The 25,856-nt window shown below is 34.9% G+C and overlaps 1 pseudogene; it reads left to right on the top strand.

The window, feature by feature from the left end:
* Positions 1-21,635: 21,635 nt before the first annotated feature.
* On the top strand, positions 21,636-21,753 carry LOC116641439 (annotated as a pseudogene).
* The last annotated feature ends 4,103 nt before the right edge of the window (positions 21,754-25,856 follow it).

Genomic DNA, 25,856 nt, shown 5'->3' with positions numbered 1-25,856 from the left:
GAGACAACACAATATATAGTTTATATCACAAAAATATGTGTTAAATTATAATCAATAGATTTTTAAATCATGGAATATAATTTATTCCACACAAATACTTATTAAATTGAGATGATTTTATAAATATGGTTTTACATATTTGCTGGACTTATCATTAACTTGAAACCCCTGCATGATTAAAATAAAATGAAAACTGAATTGCTCAATGAAAAGGATTGGGATAGGTTGAAAGCACATAGAAGCTAAGTTGAAAGAGCTTCCAAGAGCAAAATCTGGAACAATTTGAACAACAAAATAACATGTGTATTGGACTACAATTCATGAAATAATATAAATATCTGTGAGTTCATAAATAGTTGGATAAATAAATTAAGGAAGAGAGAAGAGACAACTTCCTCAGAGAAGAATTCCAAGTAATAAATGCAGGAGCATTGAGGGACCTAGAATATGTCATTAGAATATGACATGAATAATTAAGTCTGAATTTAAAACACTGAATAGAAAAATCACTACTACAGAAAGATAGTCATATTGCATAAAAATAAGTAAATCAATCACATTGCAAATTAAAATGGCAGATGTTTAAACCATTTTGATATAACAACTTTTCAAATGTGATGCTTTAATAATTTCTCTGCCTATAAAATATTTTATACCTCTATATTCTTGTCTACATTTGTGGAATCATCTTAAACTCTGTATATGTATATTTAATATTTTGTTACAAAACTGGTCATATTTTTGTTTTTGCTTCTCAAAATAAATCATTGAATTTAGAGGATTCTCTGGATCACAAGCAGAAATACAAAAACTTCTATATATATATATTTTTTTCAATTTGGTCTTGTAAGAATGTTTTGAAAGTTCAGTGACAGTTCGATCAAACAAAACTCATGGGAGAGAAATCTTAAACCAAATTTGCCCTTAGGTCAGAGGATCAGGGCTGATTGAGCTCTCTAGTGTGTGTATGTTTGTGTGTGTGTGTGTGTGTGTGTGTGTGTGTGTATGTGGGTGTATGTGTGTGTATACTTGTACATACATAGTTCTCCAAAGAGCTTGTAGGAATAGGTTGAGAGGGGTAAGGATGAAAAAAATCAGAGTCAGCTCTTGGATCAGCAAAAGTGTAGAGCAACTTGGCCCTGAGTAGGAATCCTGGGTGGGGCCATAGTCTTAACTTGATTTACAGGTAATAGAATTAGTCATATGGCCTGTGGGCGTACATCTGTATTCTTGCCCCAGCACCTGCAGATATTAGAGGAGAGTACACTCTAAATCACAATTTTTGTAATTTTAGTTAGCTCTTTTTTCCACGCTAAGTTGTTTTATTATGTAGTCTTCTTTTTTTGTCAATCATGTTATGTCATGCCTTGATTTATGAACCTATAAACTATGTGTAGTAGCAGAGTAAGAGGATAAGAATGTTCAACAGTAATCATATCAGTGCAGACAAAGGTAGCACCTTGGCATAAATCACCAAAGTTCACAGAAGAGAGTTAAAAAAATTAATGAACTAAGAAAGTAAATAGAGAACATCTAGAAAGACACATGAAAATTGTTTGCATTATACATATATGTAGGGGATTTTAACATTTAATGTGGAAGGATTAGACATAAACAATTCTATGTATTGATACTGTTTTTTTTACTGTTTTTTTTTATTTAAAATTTTTTTTATTGTTATGTTAATCCCCATACATTACATCATTAGTTTTAGATATAGTGTTCCATGATTCATTGTTTGTGCATAACACCCAGTGCTCCATGCAGAACGTGCCCTCCTCAATACCCATCACCAGGCTAACCCATCCTCCCAACCCCCTCCCCTCTAGAACCCTCAGTTTGTTTTTCAGAGTCCATTGTCTCTCATGGTTCTTCTCCCCCTCCAATTTCCCCCCCTTCATTCTTCCCCTCCTGCTACATTCTTCTTCTTTTTTTCTTTCTTAACATATATTGCATTATTTGTTTCAGAGGTACAGATCTGAGATTCAACAGTCTTGCACAATTCACAGCGCTTACGAGAACACATACCCTCCCCAGTGTCCATCACCCAGTCACCCATCCCTCCCACCCCACCCCCCACTTCAGCAACCCTCAGTTTGTTTCCTGAGATTAAGAATTCCTCATATCAGTGAGGTCATATGATACATGTCTTTCTCTGTTTGACTTATTTCGCTCAGCATAATACCCTCCAGTTCCATCCACGTCGTTGCAAATGGCAAGATCTCATTCCTTTTGATGGCTGCATAATATTCCATTGTATATATATACCACCTCTTCTTTATCCATTCATCTGTTGATGGACATCTTGGCTCTTTCCACAGTTTGGCTATTGTGGACATTGCTGCTATAAACATCGGGGTGCACGTAGCCTTTCGGGTCCCTACTTTTGTATCTTTGGGGTAAATACCCAGTAGTGCAATTGCTGGATCATATGGTAGCTCTATTTTCAACTTTTTGAGGAACCTCCATACTGTTTTCCAGAGTGGCTGCACCAGCTTGCATTCCCACCAACAGTGTAGGAGGGTTCCCCTTTCTCCGCATCCCCGCCAACATCTGTCATTTCCTGACTTGTTAATTTTAGCCATTCTGACTGGTGTGAGGTGGTATCTCATTGAGGTTTTGATTTGGATTTCCCTGATGCCGAGCGATATTGAACACTTTTTCATGTGTCTGTTGGCCATTTGGATGTCTTCTTTGGAAAAATGTCTGTTCATGTCTTCTGCCCATTTCTGGATTGGATTCTTTGTTCTTTTGGTGTTGAGTTTGATGAGTTCTTTATAGATTTTGGATACTAGCCCTTTATCTGATATGTCATTTGCAAATATCTTCTCCCATTCTGTCAGTTGTCTTTTGGTTTTGTTGACTGTTCCCTTTGCTTTGCAAAAGCTTTTTATCTTGATGAAGTCCCAATAGTTCATTTTTGCCCTTGCTTCCCTTGCCTTTGGCGATGTTTCTAGGAAGAAGTTGCTGCGGCTGAGGTCAAAGAGGTTGCTGCCTGTGTTCTCCTTTAGGATTTTGATGGACTCCTGTCTCACATTGAGGTCTTTCAACCATTTGGAGTCTATTTTTGTGTGTGGTGTAAGGAAATGGTCCAGTTTCATTCTTCTGCATGTGGCTGTCCAGTTTTCCCAACACCATTTGTTGAAGAGACTGTCTTTTTTCCATTGGACATTCTTTCCTGCTTTGTCAAAGATGAGTTGACCATAGAGTTGAGGGTCCATTTCTGGGCTCTCTATTCTGTTCCATTGATCTATGTGTCTGTTTTTGTGCCAGTACCATACTGTCTTGATGATGACAGCTTTGTAGTAGAGCTGGAAGTCCGGAATTGTGATGCCGCCAGCTTTGCTTTTCTTTTTCAACATTCCTCTGGCTATGCAGGGTCTTTTCTGGTTCCATACAAATTTTAGGATTATTTGTTCCATTTCTTTGAAGAAAGTGGATGGTATTTTGATGGGGATTGCATTGAATGTGTAGATTGCTCTAGGTAGGATTGACATCTTCACAATATTTGTTCTTCCAATCCATGAGCATGGAACGTTTTTCCATTTCGTTGTGTCTTCCTCAATTTCTTTCATGAGTATTTTATAGTTTTCTGAGTACAGATCCTTTGCCTCTTTGGTTAGATTTATTCCTAGGTATCTTATGGTTTTGGGTGCAATTGTAAATGGGATCGACTCCTTAATTTCTCTTTCTTCTGACTTGTTGTTGGTGTATAGGAATGCCACTGACTTCTGTGCATTGATTTTATATCCTGCCACTTTACTGAATTCCTGTATGAGTTCTAGCAGCTTTGGGGTGGAGTCTTTGGAATTTTCCACATAAAGTATCATATCATCTGCAAAGAGTGAGAGTTTGACTTCTTCTTTGCCAATTTGGATGCCTTTGATTTCTTTTTGTTGTCTGATTGCTGTGGCTAGGACTTCCAATACGATGTTGAATAGCAGTGGTGATAGTGGGCATCCCTGCCGCGTTCCTGACCTTAGGGGGAAAGCTCTCAGTTTTTCCCCATTGAGAATGATATTCGCTGTAGGTTTTTCATAGATGGCTTTTATGATATTGAGGTATGTACCCTCTATCCCTATACTCTGAAGAGTTTTGATCAAGAAAGGATGCTGTACTTTGTCAAATGCTTTTTCTGCATCTATTGAGAGGATCATATGATTCTTGTTCTTTCTTTTGTTAATGTATTGTATCACATTGATTGATTTGCGGATGTTGAACCAACCTTGCAGCCCAGGGATAAATCCGACTTGGTCGTGGTGAATAATCCTTTTAATGTACTGTTGTATCCTATTGGCTAGTATTTTGGTGAGAATTTTTGCATCCATGTTCATCAAGGGATATTGGTCTGTAATTCTCCTTTTTGATGGGGTCTTTGTCTGGTTTTGGGATCAAGGTAATGCTGGCCTCATAAAATGAGTTTGGAAGTTTTCCTTCCATTTCTATTTTTTGGAACAGTTTCAGAAGGATAGGTATTAATTCTTCTTGAAATGTTTGGTAGAATTCCCCTGGGAAGCCATCTGGCCCTGGGCTTTTGTGTTTTGGGAGATTTTTGATGACTGCTTCTATTTCCTTAGTGGTTATAGGTCTGTTCAGGTTTTCTATTTCTTCCTGGTTCAGTTTTGGTAGTTGATACATCTCTAGGAATGCATCCATTACTTCCAGGTTATCTAATTTGCTGGCATAGAGTTGCTCATAATATGTTCTTATAATTGTTTGTATTTCTTTGGTGTTGGTTGTGATTTCTCCTCTTTCATTCATGATTTTGTTGATTTAGGTAATTTCTCTTTTCTTTTTGATAAGTCTGGCCAGGGGCTTATCAATCTTGTTAATTCTTTCAAAGAACCAGCTCCTAGTTTCGTTGATCTGTTCTACTGTTCTTTTGGTTTCTATTTCATTGATTTCTGCTCTGATCTTTATTATTTCTCTTCTCCTGCTGGGTTTAGGCTTTATTTGCTGTTCTTTCTCCAGCTCCTTTAGGTGTAGGGTTAGGTTGTGTACTTGAGACCTTTCTTGTTTCTTGAGAAAGGCTTGTATTGCTATATACTTTCCTCTTAGGACTGCCTTTGCTGTATCCCAAAGATTTTGAATAGTTGTGTTTTCATTTTCATTGGTTTCCATGAATTTTTTTAATTCTTCTTTAATTTCCTGGTTGACCCATTCATTCTTCAGTAGGATGCTCTTTAGCCTCCATGTATTTGAGTTCTTTCCGACTTTCCTCTTGTGATTGAGTTCTAGTTTCAAAGCATTGTGGTCTGAAAATAGGCAGGGGATGATCCCAGTCTTCTGGTACCGGTTGAGACCTGATGTATGACCTAGGATGTGATCTATTCTGGAGACTGTTCCATGGGCACTAGAGAAGAATGTGTATTCCGTTGCTTTGGGATGGAATGTTCTGAATATGTCTGTGAAGTCCATTTGGTCCAGTGTGTCATTTAAAGTCTTTATTTCCTTGTTGATCTTTTGCTTAGACGATCTGTCCATTTCAGTGAGGGGGGTGTTAAAGTCCCCAACTATTATTGTATTGTTGTCGATGTGTTTCTTTGCTTTTGTTATTAATTGGCTTATATAATTGGCTGCTCCCATGTTAGGGGCATAGATATTTACAATTGTTAGATCTTCTTGTGGGATAGACCCTTTAAGTATGATATCGTGTCCTTCCTCATCTCTTATTACAGTCTTTGGTTTAAAATCTAATTTGTCTGATATAAGGATTGCCACCCCAGCTTTCTTTTGGTGTCCATTAGCATGGTAAATGGTTTTCCACCCCCTCACTTTCAATCTGGGGGTGTCTTTGGGTCTAAAATGAGTCTCTTGCAGACAGCATATCGATGGGTCTTGTTTTTTAATCCAATCTGATAGCCTGTGTCTTTTGATTGGGGCATTTAGCCCATTTACATTCAGGGTAACTATTGAAAGATAGGAATTCAGTGCCATTGTATTGCCTGTAAAGTGACTGTAACTGTATATTGTTTGTGTTCCTTTCTGGTCTATGTTGCTTTTAGGCTCTCTCTTTGCTTAGAGGACCCCTTTCAATATTTGTTGTAGGGCTGGTTTCGTGTTTGCAAATTCCTTTAGTTTTTGTTTGTCCTGGAAGCTTTTTATCTCTCCTTCAATTTTCAATGACAGCCTAGCTGGATATAGTATTCTTGGCTGCATATTTTTCTCATTTAGTGCTCTGAATATGTCCTGCCAGTCCTTTCTGGCCTGCCAGGTCTCTGTGGATAAGTCTGTTGCCAATCTAATGTTTCTACCATTGTAGGTTACATATCTCTTCTCCCAAGCTGCTTTCAGGATTTTCTCTTTGTCTCTGAGACTCGTAAGTTTTACTATTAGATGTCGGGGTGTTGACCTATTTTTATTGATTTTGAGAGGGGTTCTCTGTGCTTCCTGGATTTTGATGCCTGTTTCCTTCCCCAAATTAGGGAAGTTCTCTGCTATAATTTGCTCCATTATACCTTCTGCCCCTCTCTCTCTTTCTTCTTCTTCTGGGATCCCAATTATTCTAATGTTGTTTCGTCTCATGGTATCGTTTATCTCTCGAATTCTGCCCTCGTGATCCAGTAGTTGTTTATCTCTCTTTTTCTCAGCTTCTTTATTTTCCATCATTTGGTCTTCTATCTCACTGATTCTTTCTTCTGCCTCATTTATCCTAACAGTTAGCGCCCCCATATTTGATTGCACCTCATTGATAGCCTTTTTGATTTCTACTTGGTTAAATTTTAGTTCTTTTACTTCTCCAGAAAGGGTTTCTCTAATAACTTCCATGTTTTTTTCAAGCCCAGCTAGTATCTTTAAAGTGATGATTCTGAACTCTAGATCTGACATCGTACTAATGTCCATATTGAGTAGGTCCCTGGCAGTCGGTACTACCTCTTGTTCTTTTTGTTGAGGTGATTTTTTCCATCTTGTCATTTTGTGCAGAGGAGAATAGATTAATGAGAGAACAAAATGCTAGCAGGGTAACAACGTCCCCAGAAAATATACTCTAAACAAATCAGAAAAGACCTGAAGCAGTGGGAAAAGAAAGGGAAAGAGAGAAAAAAGAAAAAGAAAGAAAAAAAGAAAAAAGAAAAAGATAAAGATAAAAACAAACAAAAGCAGGACAAAACAAAACAAAACAAAAACAGAATGTGATCAAATATGATCAGGCTGGATTATAGATTAGTGCCACACACTAGATTTTGGGTGTATTTTGGTCTGTTAAAAGAAAGTCCCTCCCAAAATTTTAAAGAAAAAAAACTTATATATGTACAAAAATAAGGGTTGATATGATGAAGGGATGGAATATGACTGTAAAGATGGAAATTATAAAAAATTTTTAAAAAGGATTTGATAAGTTGTTTGAAAAAAGAAAGAATAGGATTAAAAAAAAAAGAAAGAAAGAAAAAAGGGAGAGAATGTGATCAGGCAGGGGAGTAGAAAAAAACCATACACTAGAGATTTAGAGTATATGTTGATCTGTTAGAAGAAACTATCTCAAGATTTTAAAGAGAGAACAACTTATATATATATGCCAAAAATACGGGTAACTACTATGAAGGGATAGAATATGACTTTAAAAATGAAAAATAAAAATGTTTTTTTCTAAAAAAAGGGATTGATAAGATGTTGGTTGAAAAAGGGAAAAAGAAAAATTCAAAAAAAAAGAAAAAAGGAAAAAAGAAAAAAAGACAGTTAGAAAAAATAATTAACTTTGAAAGACTAAAGAATCATGGTAAAAAAGCCATGGATTCTATGTGCAGTATTCCCCTAGCGCTGGAGTTCTGCCGTTCTCATTGATGGGTAAACGTGGTCTTGGCTGGCTGTTCTCGCTGATCTTCTGGGGGGGGGGCCTGTTGCCGTGGTTCCCAAATGTCTTTGCCGGAGGCAAAATTGCCCCGCCCTTGCCAGTCCGGGCTAAGTAATCTGCTCGGGTTTGCTCTCGGGAGCTTTTGTTCCCTGCAAGCTTTCCGTACAGCTTTGGAGGCAGAGAGTGAAAATGGCGGCCTCCCAGTCTCCGCCCCGGCGGAGCCGAGAACTCGGGGTCCCGCTCCTCAGCGAGCCCCCAGAGAAAAGCAGTCAGTCACTCCCGTCTCCCCGGTCTCCGGCCGCACTCCACGCTCACCCGGCCTGTGACTACGCCTTTCTATCTGGCATCCGACCCCGGGTGGAGTCTCCAAACCCAGCAGATCCCCGCGGTGCGCTCCCGCACCTCTCCTCCCCGGGGAAGAAGGTGAGTCTCCCCGGATCTGCCGCTTGTTGGGTCCCTGCTGGAGGAGCAGTGGCCCGACTGTGCCGCGGATCACGGTTTATAGCAACCCCGAGCTGAGAGCCCGCACCTGGGCTCTGTCTCTGCAGCCGGCTTCCCTGCTCCGATACCTGGGAGCTCTGCCGCACTCAGGCACCCCCAGTCTTTCTGTGACCCCGAGGGTCCTGAGACCACACTGTCCCGCGAGGGTTCCACCCCCCACTTCGCCACCAGAGTGACGTCCCTCAGCGGAGCAGACTTCTAAAAGTTCCGATTTTGTGCTCCGCGGCTCTATCACTTGCCAGAAGCGGCCGACGGAGGCCCCTCCCCCGCCGTCTATCCTCCCGAATATCGCCTCGGATTCACTTCTCCGCACGTCCTACCTTCCAGAAAGTGGTCGCTTTTCTGTTCAGAGAGTTGTTGCTATTCTTTTCTTTGATCTCCTGTTGAGTTTGTAGGTGTTCAGAATGGTTTGATCCCTATCCAGCTGAATTCCTGAGAGGAGACGAAATCCAGGTCTCCTACTCCTCCGCCATCTTGCTCCTATGTATTGATACTGTTATGCAAAGGTGTTATTAGAAAATATCCATCACATATTCCCATGTGTGATTCATTAGCACCTATTCATATCTCTTTAGTCATAAGTCATTTGCAGTTATTTTTCTCCTGTCCATTGTAGACAAATCAGATAAACAGTTTCTCTTACTTAATTATGCTCTATAAATTTATAACAACCCACATTCTACAGTTTATGGGGAGGGCATTATAAAGAAAAGTAAAAGAGATGATTTTACAAATGCTATCTAAACCTACTTTTTCAGAAGTATGCTCACCAGTATCATATACTGGGATCTTATGCTTCCTTCATATATATCAGCTAATCAACACTAGAAAGCTTCTTTAAGATAAAAATGGTCTCTTGGTACCAGAAATAATGCCCAGTGTCTCAATTTTCCTCTTAAACACCAAATTCTCATAGATAAACTCAAATATTCAATGTAGATTCTAGCAATATATACATAGATATAATCTGATAAACAAAGGTGATTATAAAACTGCAAAAGATATAAAAGGCAACCTGCAGAATGGGAGGGGATATTTGCAAATGACATATCTGCTAAAGGGTTAGTATCCAAAATATATAAAGAATTTATAAAACTCAACACCAAAAATGAATAATCCAATTAAAAAATGGGAAGACATTAGACATTTTTCCAAAGAAGACATGCAGATGACCAACCGACACATAAAAAGATGCTCAGATCACTCATCGCCAGGGAAATACAAATCAGAACTACAATGAGATACCTCCTCATACCTGTCAGAATGGCTAAAATCAACAACACTAGAAACAGATGTTGGCAAGGATGTGGAGAAAGGGGAACCATCTAGCACTGTTAGTGGGAATGTGAACTGCAGCCACTCGAAAAGAGTATGGAAGTTCTCAAAAAGTTAAAAATAGAACAATCCTATGATTTAGAAATTGCACTACTAGGTATTTACCCCATGAATACAGAGATACTAATTCAAAGGGATATGTGCACCCTGATGTTTATAGCAGCACTACCTACAATAGCCAAATATGGAAACAGCCCAAGTGTCCATCCAATGATGACTGGATAAAGAAGAAGTGGTATATATACACAATGGAATATTACTCAGCCATGAAAAGAATGAAATCTTGCCATTTGCAACAACATGAATGGAGCTAGTGAGTATTATGTTAAGTGAAACATACCAGTTAGAGAAAGACAAATACCATATGATTTCATTCATATGTGGAATTTAAGAAACAAACCAGGAAAAAGAAAAAAAGAGAGAGAGAGAGAGAAAGGCAAACCAAGAAACAGACTCTTAACTGTAGAAAATAATCTGATGGTTACCTGAGGGGAGGTGTTTGGGGAAGTGGGTGAAATAGGTGATAGGGATTAAAGAGTGCCCTTGTAATGAGCACAGGGTATTGTTTGCAGTGTTGAATCACTGTATTGTACACCTGAAACTAATATTACACTGTATGTTAACTAACTAGAATTTGAATAAAAAAATTTTGTAAAAACTGCAAAAGATAAATGTAATGAGAATACTAGAAAAAAATGCATAATTTAGCTAGGGATAAAGTTACTCCCCAGAAAAGCAAACTGAAGAGGCATTATAGATTAAAGTAAAAACTATAGATAAAAGTAAAGTAAAAAAAAATAAAGTCAAAATTTTGACATATTGAAGAAATCAAGATACTCATATTTACTGATGAGTGATGTCTCTTAACATAAACTGAAGTTTTGGGGCACCTGCTGGCTCAGTTAAGCATCTGCCTTCGGCTCAGGTCATGATCCCAGGGTTCTGGGGTAGAGCCCCAAGTTGGGCTTTCTGCTCAGCGGGGAGTCGGCTTCTCTCTCTCCCACTGCCCCTACCCTTGCCTTGTGCAAGTTCTCTCTCTCTCTCTCTTTCATGTGCATGCTCTCGCAAATAAATAAGTAAAATCTTTAAAAAAAAATCCATAAACCAAAGTTTTGAGTATAAAAAACTAGATCTTTCTAGTACCATAATTATTTTTTACAAAATAAAATATCTTGTTCAAACAGATCTATACGCTTGTGGTTATTTGTCCTTATTTTTTTCCTTTAGTTTAGTTAGGGTTTTGTTTGTTTGTTTTTGTTTTTTTTTCCCAAATTACCAGAATCCTGATGCACATCTGTCTAGGGACAGAACTCCCATTCATTTCTTATGTAACTATCCAGGCTTCTATAGGAAATCTATATAATTCCATTTGTAGCTTTCTTTTGGTAAAATCTCTATTTCTGGTGTCAAGCATGACTGTATTCATTTAAATATATTTGTCTAATATTTCTATGTGTCGAGAAGTTATTAGAGATTTTTGTCATGTGCTCAGTTCACTGCCTATTACACACAGTTTGTGGGTTTCAGGAGGTATCTGGGGATTTGAAGGTAGAACTATTGAACTATTACTATTGAAGTAACCTCTGAACTTCCACATCAAATATGAACATATAAATATGGAGGGAGGGGTGCCTGGGTGGCTCAGTCATTAAGCATCTGCCTTCAGCTCAGGTCATGATCCCAGAGTCCTGGGATCGAGCCCCATATCGGGCTCCCTGCTCTGTGGGGAGCCTGCTTCTCCCTCACCCTCTGCTTGCCTCTCTGCCTTCTTGTGCTCTCCCTCTCTCTCTCTTTGTCAAATAAATAAAGAAAATCTTTAATAAATAAATAAATAAATAAATAAATAAATAAATAAATAAGGAGGGATTATCAGTGAGAAGCAAATGAAGTATTATCCTGCTTCATATAATGACTGATGCCAAAAGCAAACTTCATAGCTTTTTATGTATTTGTGAATTATCAATATATATTGATGCTCTGTATTTAAAACCTGAAGATAACTAATATCCATTTAGAAACTACCTCGTCATAATCCACAGGGATTAAGGAAATGTAACAGGTGACTTCTCTGTGACCCTCAAGAATCTCCTTTCTTTAAGCTGATGTCACCTGTTTAGGAAGCATCAGGAGAGGTCTGCCTCTTACCTACTGCCTAGAGTAAAGCAAATGCTCAAAAAACATTTGTTGAATAAATTAATAATTGGAAACCAAATAAGCTATTGAATAAGAGGTCAAGTACATAAGTGCCGGCATCTTCACCACTCTCTTCCTGGAAACACAACTTAGAATTTGAAAGAGGCAGTTAGTTTGGGCTTACATCCCCTTGATCAAATGTCTGCAAAGTTAAGTGTCAAAGTAGTCTCATTAAACAGATGTTTAATAATAAAGTTAGATTGTTTCCAGGTATGATGAATTTTGACATATTGAAGAAATCAAGATACTGCCATAGAAAAAGCTTATTCCAAAATATTGATTAACTTGTATCAGTATATAAAAGATCTAACCATTCTTCTCAAAATTTTATCTGTAAATATAGACATGATTATTGATTATCTCTAAGAACTTTTTTTAATTGAAGTATAGTTGACACAATGATTTATGGCAATTCAACAAGTTCATACTATGTTTAAGAACTTTACATGGCTAAACCAGTGATTTAGTGTGCTCCATTAAACTGGAGAATTAACATACATCTACTCTCCTCCATTTAATGCTAGCATCAATATGCATCTTTTAATTTGGGAATATTTCTTTAGCATATATTTGAATCATCTAAAAGACCTGTTAAATCCTGATTGTTGGGACCCAACTCCAGATTTTCTGATTTAATGGTTCTCTGGTAGGCTTGGGAATTTGAATTTCTAACAAGTTCCCAGTGGATATAATGCTTCTTCCTGGTCAGGGGACCATGCTGAAAACTCTTGCTTTATGCTATGACCTGATAAATTTGTAAATGACTATTTAATTTTGTTATAGGAGATTGTTGGCATAAAGTGAGTCATTATTGCTACATGTACATATAAACATCTATTAGTAGTCTTTTTTTTTTTTGTAGAAAAATGAAAATATCTCTTTCTTCTCCCTGTATTAAAATGAGAATCTACACAGGAAAATATAGGAAAATCTACATTTAAAATTTATTCATAATTTTGGAATACTGCATTTGAAATAAGGAGTAATCTAGGAAACTAAAAATTATTAGATAATAATTCTTCGTTCATCTTTAATACATTTTAACCATATTTCATGTTTCTCTTACAACCAAGAGAATGCAAATGCTATTGGATACAGTTTGTCATCAATGACATTTATCCATGAATCATTTTTTGGCTTGGAAAATTATCTAAAGTGCATAGTTAGGAGATTGCTTTCCCTCCTTTGTGCTTAGCTGCAAATTTAATTATCTTCATATCTTCTTCCTGTTACAATTTTTTTTTGGCTTACTTAAGTTACAGTGATTAAACTGAGTGAAAGGGACATTTAGAACATGCAAGATATAATATGTGCAAATTTTGTTTTTTCTGCTATGCCAAGTACAGAAAAACTGATATAAATGACAATGATAAAACAAAATACATTGCCCTGAAAAGAACTGATTTTAGCTCTTGATTGCAGAATCTTCTTTTTCAAATACTCCATTCAACTCTGGTATTAAAACACATCTGTTTTATTTGTTTGGGGATTATTCTCCAAATGCAAATATCTGTCAAATCCAAGCATCTTTTGTACTGTGAATGTCAAAACATAGTATTTCTGAATATGGGATTTTAGAGAAACCACTTTTGGCTAGCTCATTTGTTATAGGGTTACAGATGCCCAGTTATTCACTCATACAACACATATTTATTAAGTTTCTATTGCACATCAGGAATTGTATTATTTGACATGCAAACATGAGAATTATAAGTTTCCTTGAATATATTAATATAGAGAAACATGGAAGCAAGTAATTATACACAAATTTAAGAGAAATATGATAAAAGTAAAAATAAAAATCAGAGATTTATTTTACATTTTTTTATTAATTCATTTAAATTAAATAGTTTCCATTGCCATTCCTATTATTATCCTGATTCCCAAGGGCAACATTTGATTAAATTGCAGACTGAGGGGTTGTACTTAGGTAATTTGGCTCCAGAATCAGTTCTTTTAACCACTGTACATATAACTCATAATTTTTCTATTTGCAGAAGCAAGTCTGAGAGATTATGTTATCACAGAGAACCAACCCTGCCCAGACAATACAATGTAATGTTTTATAAAAAGTTAATATTTAATCTGGTTGCCAAAGGACAAGAAGTATATGAACATTTATAAAGCCATAGAAGCATAAACAATCAAGGAGTGAAAAAAGTAGTTTGATGTGGAACAACTGAAAGAAAGGAAAAGGTATTGGAAGATGAGTTTGGGATTGAGATAGGAGTAGGTTTGGGATAATGTCTGTATGCAAAGAAAAGTTTAGGTGATGGTAGAGAAGGAGGCAAGTGCACAGTTTAGAAGTATAGCAAGACAAAATAGTGCCATGTGTGAATAGTGTGTTGGGATGAGATTCAGGAGTTATATATAGGTTCCCACATAGTGTCTCTGTCACCCTGCATGAGACATAGACAAGACTCTTATCTTGGTTTCAGTGTTCCCATGTGTCAAAGAAAATTAATGAACGATGTTCCTTTCAGGTCCACTTCTACCAAATCAACATTTTTATTGAGGCAAAAAATCATGGGTGGAAGTGATTTTCGCTTTAGATTTTTGTGTGTGTGAGTAAGTAAATAATTGCAACCTGAGTAATGAATGTTGAAGTTTTACATACATACCTCCATAATGACTGGCAGAAATGGGTTATGTTCCTTGTACTCTTATCAATATTATTAATGACTTTAAATGATATTTTCTGCTTCAATTGATGTTGTAAGTGATGAACAAATTATGGAAACCAATGTAACATAAAGATAGCAGGAGAGATTTCTTACGCAATCCTCCAATAGCTAAATGAGAGTCACAGGAGGATTTTAAGCAGAGGTGTGATCATTTGACTTATAAAAGATCATTCGTGCTACAGTCCAGTGTCGGTCTTTCATAACTACTCTGCCTTGAGGATATTTTATGAGGAGAATTAGAGGAAGTGACCATTTAAAATCTTTCTACCCATCTGAGTGTATTTAGGTTCAGAATTAGACTTCTTTAAGTTAATATTTGGCATTGTAAAGTTAATATTTTCATAATTTGGAAACATGATTCACGGGGTTATGGTATGGATTAAATTGAGATTAGGTAGGGCAAGACATAAACTACAAAGGACAGCATTATAGTGTGTAAGGGTAATAGTTTCCCTTCCCATTTCTTGTCTAATGTTCTTCAGAATGCCCAAGACTCAATAATAGGGGAGTAATAGTTTCATGAGGTGAAGTGCTGAGTAAAAGTAAAAGAAGCCCATTAGTTTGAGCATAAGTTTTAGCATAATGTTACCTTACAAACAACAGAAGTCTCTTCCTAAATCTTTTTATCCATCCAAGAAGCACTAAGAACTTCTTGGGGATTAACCTTGAGTAAGAAATTGACTATAGAATTCTGGTCAAAAAAAAAAAATAATACATTCATGCTGAATAGGAGTTTTCCTGTACTCACTTAGAAAAGTTATCTATAAAAATATAATATGATATTAAAATTAATACATTAAAGTTTAAATAATAAAAATGAATGATATTGTTCTTATAAAAGTTAAACATGCTCATTTTACAGAATGGAATAGTAGAAATAAGAAAACTATATTTTTCAAGAGTTAATTAAATTTTAACAGTTGTTTTCCAGGATTCAAGGGAGGATAGCTGAGGTTTTCTCAAACATGTTACTCATTTTTCAAAGATGCCACAACAAATTTACAGCAATTTTAAAAGAACAACAATAAAAGTTAAACCAATAAAAAATGACTTAAAAGATATGTTTTTTGCCATCTAGCAGGTGATAGTCTATACATGAAAATAAATATATAAATATATTTTTAATTTGAAGTGTAAGAAATGGTATCACACAGCAGAGAAGGGTTGATATGAATGTAAGGATTGGTATGGGTATGTGTTTAGCATATCTTTATTCAAAGATGAAAAATTAGATTGAATATAGGTAAATGATAGTTGTTTATTTTTATAAAATATCAATGATTCACTTAAATTGTTCTCAAGTGCAAATATTAGCATCCATTATTCTAAAACTGTAATAGAAGTCAGTAAAATGCTAAAATAATTACATCTGACGAATTGTGTTACATCAAATATGCAAAGTTTTGCAGTTAACTTTTTAAAAAGGAATATAATGAGAAAACAAACAGTACAACAGATGTCTAATTGTTCCAAAGTTGTGTTTTTTTCTAGTTTATATTTGTAAAATGATTTCATTTTTGCTGAAAATACTAGATTTTCCATTCTATACATAAAATATTTAAAAAGTATGTGAATATACATGACATTTATATAGCATGACAATATTTTCTGGGAGTTGAAAACTAATTTTTAATTTTTTTCTTACTGACTAGACCATTTTGGCATTATTGAAAAACTTAATCCTAATTGTAAGAAATATTTTTTTGTCTGCATATCTGTATATTAACAGAATGTTTGAGATGTCTTATAGAGGGTTAAAATAATCAATAAGTCCATTTATTATTTGAAAATTACATACTTGACAGCAGTCTTGAGGACATGCGCCTTGAAAATTTTGTTTTTCATTGTTATTTTAGCCAGCTTTCTTGTCCTTTGGTTTATGTAGATTTATATATAGCTATTGGTCTTTCTGTCAGATAGATAATTAATTATATTGTCTTTTCTCCAAAGTAGTATTTAGGTAGCCCTAAGACTCTTTTTTTTTCACCTAACTTTCAATGTTGTAGGATAAAAATGCAATTACACTCTGAGGGAAGATTTTAATGTTATGTGTAAAACAAAAATGATAGCTTGATTATATCAAAAATTTTTCAGGGTGCTTGGGTGGCTCAGTTGGTTGAGCAGCTGACTCTTGATTTAGCTTCAGGTCATGATCTCAGGGTCTGCTTGAGAATTCTCCCTCTCCCTTTGTCCCCCTTCCTCATGCTCTCTCTCTCTCTTTCTCCCTAAAAAAAATGAATAAATCTTCAAATTTTTTTTCATTGTTTTCTTACCTTTATGTTAGGTGTTTGCAAACAAACTCTGTCTTTTCCTTTATTTCTGTTAAAGTTACCAAATTAATTTAAACTTCTCTGGTTCATAGTACTGTTTCCATAAATCTATCTTACTACAATCTGTATGCCTGCCTTATCAGCACTCAACTACAAAATTATTTTTACACACAACTTTTCTCCGCGGGTCCCGCTAGAACACATGCTCCACAAAGGGGATTTTTTTTTTAAGATTTTATTTATTCATTTGAGAGAGAGAGAGAAAAAGCAAGTACGAATGTAGGGAGGGGCAGAGAGACAAGCAGACTCCCCGCTGAGCGTGGAGCCTGGCACAGGACTCAATCCCAGGACCCTGAGATCAGGGCCGGAGCAGAAGTCAGACACTTAACCGACTGAGACACCCAGGCGCCCCTCACAAAGGGGAATTTTTATCTCTTTTTTTCATTGATATATCAGTAGTTTTTAGTTCTTATGTTATTAATGTATAGTGTAGCTTGATATATAGGTATTGAATAAAGATCACTGGTTTCTTACCAACCTACATTGGCCCCACATTTATACCCTCCTCACTACACATCTCCTAGATATATTATTTCTTCAGCTCAGCTACATTTTCATCACCTCCCAACTTAAGTCAACCTAAGCCCATTTCAGCTAAAATTCCAGGGGTTTTTTTCCTTCTTTATTTTCATTATAATGAATGGTTTTTATCTGACACCTGTCTCCTCCTTAGGCTATTTAATAACTTCAAAAGTACCATTGTTAGAACATTTAAAGCTAGAAAAGCAATTAGGACACATATACTCTATTGTGACTTGACCTGCATTTCTCAGTTCAAAAAGGGATTAATCCATGGAAGACCTCTGGGAAATCATAATTCATTGGTATGGAAATGTATATGCATAAATTTCATCTGATTCTCAAAAGAATCTATTTCTTCACAAAAACCAGTGATTTGGAAAATTTTGATCATGACCCACAACAATATACTTTTTATTTGTCTTGACTGGTATACTCATATAAATATATGAATATGAAAAAAAGTTTATTATAAAAATTATGCTTGTTATACATGAACCATACTTTCATTTTCATTCTATTCTATTCTAATTTCAATACATTCTAGCTTATCACTTAAATTAAAATACTGGTCAGAGATTATCAAAATCTGTAGCCCAGAAGCAGGTCATATATTGCTGTCTTAAAAACACTGATCCACTATAACATCTTCATCTTAAAAATAAGGAGAGACAGACAATTGAATTAGATTAATTAATAATGATGGCTCAAAATTCCTAATCTTAGCTAAAACTGATCTTAAGTTTCTTTGTAAGGGAATGATATGCAGCCTTACAGAATGGTTATTATAATACACGTACCTGGATATAGATTTACTCTGTAGTGACTATGAAAAATCATTATATCTTAATAATTCCCATAACAATGTCAAATAACCATTCACACCTTCTTGAAAGATTTTTGAATGATAGAAATAAGCTGTTTTATTTCCAAAAAATATATGTGAGCAGTTATTTGTAGCATTTATTTATTTCTTCCAAGAGGATGGTCATAAAGCCTCTATCATTAATTTGTCACATAATTACCTACAAAACGGAAGTGCTCCTTTTGTAACACTTCAACAATACAGAAAGAGAAATTTTTAAATTAAATGCAGGCTTTTGTAGAGTACATATGGATATAGATTTCTACAACTGCTATTCTGAGTGTTCCTTAATTCTTGAAGGAATAAGATTCATACTTACTATGTACGCAAGTGTTGATGTTTACAGTAGATCTATATTTTTCTACATGTGTGTGAAAGTATATGAAGCCAGAAATCTGTTTATAACTGTTTTCATATCTGAGAATTTATCTGAGTTATTTTTGCACAGCTCTAGAATTTAAAACTTTATTACACCTGTGATCATAACTTTAAATAATTGTTAATTATAACTGCTGCTTTTGGCTGTTGTGGGAATTAAATATAATTTTATATAAAGAGTGTCCGTAGCTAGTGCTTGATATATAATAAATGTTCAAGGATTATTTTGTTGGGCATTTTGGAAGTAAAATGTTAAACATGGTTCATAAGAATTGCTTTTTCAGTGGGTATAAGAGTTCTATTACACAAGATGAATAAGTTCTAGAGATCTGCCATACAGCATAGTACGTAGAGTTGACAGCACCCTATTGTGAACTTAAAAATATGTCAAGAAGATAGGTCCAATGTTAAGCCTTCTTACAACAAACAAACGAATAAAAACAACAACACACACACACGTGTGCACACACACACACTTATACAAAAGAACACAAGGAAAAAAAAAGCACTTCCCTGCTTGTCCAAAGAAGATCACCTGACAAAATAACTAAAAATGCTTACGTTTTAATTTCTTAGGCTGAAACAGAGAGTGAATCATTCCTAGAATGACTGGAAGAATGTTTTACATAACCTTAAGTATGATATGAAAAGAGGAAGAAAAGGAAAATACATTTATCACACCAATATGGATGTATTACACTATTATTTAATGACCATGGTTTAGGTATTAGTGTCTTCAATTTCTGCAAATTCAAGAGAGGATGAGCTATTATCCCTGCCCTCCATATCTTACAGTTAGTGGTTTTGGGGGTGATATATAAGAGAGTGGACAATGACAATATATTGTAACACTAGTGTAAAAAGTCTATTGAATGATCTGAACAAGTAAGATGCAGTTTTGTTTTATTCATCATTGCCTTCAAACTATTGCAAATCTCCTGTTTCTAGTTTTTAGGATATTTCCAGTACATCCAGTAATTTAGAATTTTCCATTTGGGGAAGGAGATGTCATTCTCCCTTTATTGCAGGCATTCCAGATATCTAGAACAGTTCTTTTGCAGACATTATCTCTTTTTTTAATTTTATTTTATTATGTTATGTTAATCACCATACATTACATCATTAGTTTTTGATGTAGTGTTCCATGATTCATTGTTTGCATATAACACCCAGTGCTCCATTCAATATGTGCCCTCTTAGACCTGTACCTCTGAAACAAATAATACATTATATGTTAAAAAAAGAAAGAAAGAAAGAAGAAGAAGATAGTAGGAAGGAAAAAATGAAGGGGGGAATCGGAGGGGGAGATGAACCATGAGAGACGATGGACTCTGAGAAACAAACTGAGGATGCAGACATTATCTCTTGATAATGGAGCAATGATAGGCACAATTTAGATATCAGTAGTCAACAAAGTGTTATTAACAAAAGTGACAAAATGAATGAAATACCTTGTCAGAGTTCTTGCATGTCATCCTCAAACCTACCAGAACAATTTGGCCCTTTTCAGACAATGAGTCTTGACAGGTTATCATAACATACCTCATTCTCTGAGTTGCTCCAGCAAACAGGTGAAAAGAGACAAATGTGTACTACTTTGAATTTAGCTAGACGAAATGAATTCCTCAGAGGAAAGTGTTTTCCACTGAAGGATAGGAAGTTATTTTTTGGCTAACTGAAATGAAGCACTTAGGAGTTTAAGAAGAATGCCAATAGGTAAAGTGTAGAATATAGGTTTCTACCTGAAGAGACTAGGAAATCATAGTCATAACATAAAGGGTTTAGTTATCTGGGAAATATTTTGTTTCTCCCTAAAATTGATAGAGGGAAAATGTCACTGGTGTTTTATGGGATAGTATTGATGACTTCGTTTTAGATTTATGAACCATGGTCCAGGGTGATTATTGAATGATGAACTGCTGACTGAGGATATGTGCATCTTTTGAGAAATAGGAAAACAGTGTTTTCTCAGAGGCTTGGTAATCATACTCATAAAAACTTTAATATTTCAATAATGACTCAGCCCTACAATAATATGTTCATCTCTGCTTGCTTTGTGTCAGACTTAAATTTCTCATGGTTCAGTGGATTTGTTGATTAGATCTCCTTCAGCTTGTATATAGCCAAAGTCAGCTTTGTGTAAGAATGATTTATTTCTGAGTTTAGATTTGTCCTAAATGGAATCAGTATCATCAAAACAGATGAGTTCCTATGACTGCATAAACATGAAACAGAAATTGCTAGAAAACCTGGAGCAATCTTTACTGCAATCTCTGAGTTACCTGCAAAAGGAGATGGTTTTGAAAGTCATAGTACACAAGTCCTATGCCATTCAGTTTCTCCAGAGATCACTTATAAGTTACAAAAGAGAAGGATGGAAAGCATGAGGTGGCTGCCTGGTATTCTTTTAATATCTTAATTTTTGTCCTGAGAAATTATGCATTTGTATTACTTTATAAGTGTACACATACACACACACATTTAGAGTTTGTATGCCTACATTGTAATACATTGTCTGTCTGTCTGTCTGTCTATCTATCTGGGAGGGAGAGAGAAAGAAGAGAGAGGGATCTCAAAAATTTACTTACCCTAAGAATAAAAGCTATAATTTTCAATGTCAGTCATTTCTACTATAAGCAAGAATCACTTTGGTCCTTAGAAGAAGAGAACAGGTATGTCTTCAGAGCATCACAGTGGATGAACCTTTTTCAGCCGTTCCTAAGGCAGAGGCAGTCTCTACTCTTGAGACTTTAAAGCAAAAGAAAAAAAAAAAAACTTTCATGGCTAATGGTTAAGGAAAAGTGATGGGAGTTTCTAAATATTACTTAGGTAAAAAAATTTAATAACTTAAAAGAACCCCTTTCAATGGATCACAGTTTACTCTTAGAGATCTAAATTTTATACTCACATAAAGGCTGAAACAGCTAATCACTATAGGTGTGCAAGGAAATGGTATCTCTTGAGAACCTTGGTTACAAATTTCCTAAAATAGAAACATGAAGAGTAAAATATAATGGTAAATCTAACAGTGCTTTGGAATCGCTTCTCGGCCTTTTGGCTAAGATCAAGTGTAGTATGTGTTCTTATCAGTTTAACAGTGCTTTGGAATGAAGCAGATCTAAATTTTAAAAAAGAAAAAGGAAAATATAAATCTATCAAAAGGAAAATAAATAGAATAGTAAGAAAACATAATATTTGGTGTTACATCAGCTGATTGCCGTGGATTATAATGGGAAAGAAAGATCTCCATCCCATGTTATAATGGTAGAGTGATATTCAGAGCCAGAAATATGGGACTACCAATGATTCCAAACAAAAAATTAACTCAAAATGGATTAAAGACCTAATCATATGAGACCCAAAAGTATAAAACTCCAAAGAGAAAATATAGGGGAAAGTTTCATGACATTGGATTTAGCAATGATTTCTTGAGTATATGACATCAAAATCACAGGCAACAAAAGCAAAAATAAAAAAAAAAAATGGGACTATATAAAACTAAAACTTCTGCATGGCAAAGGAAATAATCAACAGAGTAAAAATGCAACCTTTGGAAGGTGAGAAGACATTTGAAAACCATACATAAAGGGTAAAGATCCAAAATATAGAAAATTCCTACAACCCAGTAACAACAACCAAAAAAACTAAATGACTGACTTTAAAAAAATGGCCCAGGGTTTGAGTAGACATTTTTCCAGTGAATATATACAAATGGTCAAAAAACATATGAAAAGATGTTGCATATCACTAGGAAATGCAAATCAAAACCACAAATGAGATATCTCCTCACACCTCTTAGGATGGTCACTATCAAAACAAAACAAAACAGAAAATAAGTTTTGGAGAGGATGCTGAGAAATTGGAACCCTTATTCACTGTTGATGGGGATGTAAAATGGTGCATCCTCTGTGAGAAACTGTAGGGGCGCCTGGGTGGCTCAGTCAATTAAGCATCTGCCTTCAGCTCAGGTCATGATCCTAGGGTCCTGAGATTGAGCCCCACATCAGGCTCCCTGCTTAGCAGGGAGCCTGCTTCTCCCTCTCCCTCTGCTGCTCCCCCTGCTGCGCTCTCTTGCTCTCTCTCTCAAATAAATAAATAAATCTTAAAAAGAAAAAGAAAAACTATATAAAAAGTAGTTCCTCAAAAAGTTAATAATACAATTACCATTTAATCCAGCAACCCCACTTCTGGATATTTAATTGAAGGAAGTGAAATCACTATTTCTAAGAGCTATCTGCTCTGATATTCCTTGCAACATTACTCACAATAGCCAAGATGTGGAAGTAACCTAAATGCCCATCAATGGATGAATGTATACAGAAAATGTGGCATATACTTATAATGGAATATTGTTCAGCTTTTAAAAAGGAGTTCATCCTCTCATATGCTACAACATGGATGAATCTGGAGGCCATTATGCTAAGTGAAATAAAGACAGTAAAAAAAAAAATATTGCATGATTTCCTTTATCTGAGGTATCTAAAGTAGTCAAACTCTTAGAAAGTAGAATGGTGTTTGCCAGGGGCTGGAAAGAGGGGTAAAGAGAAGTGACTGTTCAGTGGGTAGAAAATTTGTTTTGCAGTATGAAAACATGTTACACATCTGTTGCCCAACAATCTGCGTATAGTTAGCACTGTTGTACTGTGCATTTAAATATGGTTTAAGTGGTAAATCTTGTTATGCATTTTTCCACAATAAAAAAGAATACATATTGCCCAATAGATATAAAATCTATTGATAATTGTAAATCAAAATATGAAAATTCAAAAGGAGATTTAAAAAGGTAGAGCATAGTGGGTGTTATAAGCAACTGATGAATTATTGAACACTATATCTGAAACTAATGATGTACTATACGTTGGCTAATTGAATTTAAATAAAAAATAAATAAAAGCATAGAATTTAAAGAATCAAAAAATGTATATGTCTATAAAATATACCATAATAAATTTTGATGACTAGAAAGAAACAATTACATTGGTAAGACTATAAGAAATATATTATTGTAAAATGGAGATTGACCTTTTGATATATAACTGACCAGTCATTTGCTGATTTCTACACTTCAAATCTAATGTATTTTTATCCTCATAGGCCTTGCCTCCTAAGATGCTTCATTTAACAGTGGCATCTCTCCTTTCCCATATGCAAGTCCAATTATTCAGTAATCCAAACCTACATTCTCAGAAGTTTTTTTTTTTTTTATTTATTATCCCTTCAACAGCATTTACTGAGTAGCTACATATCAAGTTGTCAAAGTCATTGCAAGGTGGAATAGAATATTCCACTTTCTACTGTATTCCACTGTAATTCCACTGTATTCTAATTTTGTTAAATTGAATTTAGAGAGTATGGCAAAATAAACTCATATCATACATTCTTATGGTTTTTATTCATGGTTCCTCTCCCTTTTCTAAGGTTAATATGTGAGTTGCAAGAATTGAGCCAGAAGAAATGTATACTGTTTATCTCTTATTAGCCTTCCAGATATGATGAATTAAGTTTAATCTCAAGCTCCAAATGCCTATACCACAACATCAATTCTAAATAAATGGAGTACAGTTGAACTCAACAAATATTTACTGATTACTTTATATTAACATGGCACATTGTGCTGTGAACTGGAGTTAGAAAATGGAGTAATCTTTGACCTCAAGGAAATTTGTGTAAATGGGAGATAGTTTATAAATGTATATAGGAGGAGGAGGAGGGAGAAAGAGAGAGAGAGTCAGAGAGAAAATGTATTATCACTGAGGAAGGATTCAAATAAAAACGAATTACCTTACCCAGAATAACATGATATATGAAATATTACATAAATATTATACCAGAGAATTATGAGGTATGTTGTGTAAGGACAATACCATACACACGTTGTAAGGTCATTCACTTACATAAATTTAAAATAAAGTCTAATTGCTATTAGACATTTTTGACTGATTTATTAACAATATGTGTCCAGTTCTGTCATTTACTTTTATTAAAACATGTCCATCATGGTATTGAAATTGCTATATTTCAAAGGATATTTTTCAATATACTATAAGTAAAAGTATCTACAATTGCAGGAAATGGTGAAATTAAGTCACATTTTTATAAGATGACCTTTTAAAATATTAGTGTTATAACTTCATAAAGTGTTTCAATTCAGGAGATGCCATATGGTCACTCATACCAGAAACTGGCATAAAAATATATGGGCTGAGTCAAAAAGTGAGGTAGAAGTTGCATTAGAAAAAAGAGTGGGGAAAAAAAGTATCCTGTCTCTGGATGCTACTAAATTGCTAAAGGAGTGTTTAACTGGGCTCTCTGAAAAATGATCCATTAAATTGCCAATTGTCAACCTAAATCAATCTATAACCAACTGTATGTTTATATATATACAACATATTGTATAGCATACCATACATTTTAAAATATGTTCTTTGCCTTGAGAAAGTGTATACTCAAAGCAGGAAAAAGCAATGTTTTCTTGAGTAAGTTGTTCAGAATCACTGGAAAATGTGTAATGCAAGCTTGATACTTTGCAGAGCAGCTGTGTGTTTTGCACATTTTTACAGGTTATTGGTGAATTTAAGTCAGCATTGTACTTGTAAGTATTCATACATTTTGAATGTTAAAAGTTTGGAAAAGAACATTTTTCAATTGCCCCAAATATATTCAAGGAGTATAAACTACTGTTAGTAATTTAATGAAGTGTTTGAGTAATTTACCCATGCTCACACACATGCGCACAATTTAAGTAGAGAAATTAGGAAAAAAAAAAAAAACCTGTAAAACTAGAGGAAACCTTTGTGCTTTCTTCATTTATTCAAAGTTTTTTTAGGTACTTTGTTAAAAATTTGAGGTTTCCTCCTAAATTCCCTGTAGGTTTGTTAATTTTATTTTGAATTATTTTAAAATGTTTATCTCTGAACTTTTTTCCTTATATTTCTGTTATTTGCTTAGAAAACAGTAAGTTTCTCAATATATAATTTTTAACTAACTGCATTACAAAACTAGTTCATTAGTTTTACTATAGATAGTTCCTTTTTTTTTAAGTGAAAATCATATGTAAAATATTACTGGTCTTTGAAGAATACATTTTATTTGTTTTTTAAGTCTTAACTTTTTAGAACTGTTTTTAACATAACTTTCAGAACAATGATCATATGATTTTAGCAGCCATCTTCATGTTATCTTTATTTTTTTTAAAGATTTATTTATTTGAAAGAGAGCGGGGGGAGGGGTAGCAGGAGAGGGTGAGAGAATCCCAAGCA

The sequence above is a fragment of the Phoca vitulina genome, unplaced genomic scaffold (genome assembly GCF_004348235.1).
Source record: "Phoca vitulina isolate PV1807 unplaced genomic scaffold, GSC_HSeal_1.0 scaffold21, whole genome shotgun sequence".
Classification (NCBI taxonomy): Eukaryota; Metazoa; Chordata; class Mammalia; order Carnivora; family Phocidae; genus Phoca; species Phoca vitulina.
This window is presented reverse-complemented; position numbering and strand designations above follow the sequence as displayed.